Here is a 1,514-nt window from a genome sequence, read left to right as displayed (position 1 = left end):
AACCGAGGTTCACGCACACCCCCTCGTGCTTTCGGGGGAGGTGCGGTAGTCCCGAAATAGTTCACGCAGCTTTAATACTGCATATCTCAAAAACTAAAGCAGTTAGCCCTATAAGACCTATATAATTTTTTGTTCAGCGTAAAAAATACTGCCAGAAACCACAGTCAAATCAAGGGGCCCCGGTTATCGTGTTCGTGCCAAAACAATTACTATCATTTTTAGGCTTGATTAATTTCTATGCGAAATTTTTGCAAAATCGTGCAGAAAAATTAAGTGCGTTGTACGAATGCGCAAGTAAAGAAAAATATATGTGGACGGATGAGTGTGAAAATGCGTTTAAATGGGTTAAAAGAGAATTGGGTTCTCCAACCATTCTAGCCCATTACGATCCAAATGTTAAATTAATTTTAGCTTGCGACGCGTCAGATTATGGTCTATCGGCTATCCTCTCTCACAAGTACGAAGACGGGCTAGAGCGCCCAATTGCATTTGCATCAAAAAAGATCCCTGCTAAAGAGAGTAGCAGAGCAATAATAGATAAAGAAGCAGGTGCTATAGTATTCGGTTTCAAACGATTTTATGATTATATTTTTGGTAGAGAGATTACGCTGCGCACGGACCATAAGCCGCTGCAATACATATTTGGACCGAAAGCAGGTATTCCGCTTACCGCAGCTAATCGACTGCAAAGATGGTCTTATTTTTTGTCAGACTTTAGGGCTGCATTCGAGGAGCGCGCTATTAGCGCTATTGCATCATTCTGTCTTTACCGCTCATCAGGTGTAAAACAAGGATAGAACAAGCAAATAGCGCTAATAGCGCGCTCCCCGAATCCAGCCTAGATATAACATTGAATATATTAAATCCGAGCAAAATGGTAATTGCGACGCGTTATCACGGTTACCGATAGACGACGAAACGGACGTTTTCAATTCCGATTTCACACCATTGTATTATATAAAAGAAGGCATTTCGGTCCTAGATTATAAGGCAGTCGCATCTGAAAGCGAAAAAGATGAATTATTAAAGAAAATAAAAAACTGTATGATTAACGGATGGCCAGCGAACACAAACGTGTTATCTCGAGCTGAAAGAAATTTTTATAACAAACGAGTTGATCTATCATTAGATGACGGTTGTTTATTATGGAGTCACCGACTAATTATTCCAGAGTCGTTAAAAGCAGACGTATTAAATGAATTACATCAATCGCACTTAGGCATTGTTAAAATTAAAATGCTCGCAAGATCATACGTTTGGTGGCCGAACATAGATGCAGATATAGCTTTGGTCAATACGTGTATGACCTGTCTCCAAGAACGAAAAGCACCGCCACGTGCACAACTAACTCCGTGGCCATGGCCTGATAAGGCATGGAGTAGAATACATCTAGATTTTCTAGGACCATTTCACGGTCATATGTTCTTAGTAATCGTAGATGCACATTCCAAATGGCCGGAAATCATAGATTTCAAATCCGACACTACGGCTGATAAATTAATGAAAATGATGGA

Source organism: Temnothorax curvispinosus, unplaced genomic scaffold, assembly GCF_003070985.1.
Source record: "Temnothorax curvispinosus isolate PA1 unplaced genomic scaffold, ASM307098v1 QBEX01008477.1, whole genome shotgun sequence".
NCBI lineage: Eukaryota > Metazoa > Arthropoda > Insecta > Hymenoptera > Formicidae > Temnothorax > Temnothorax curvispinosus.
This window is presented reverse-complemented; position numbering follows the sequence as displayed.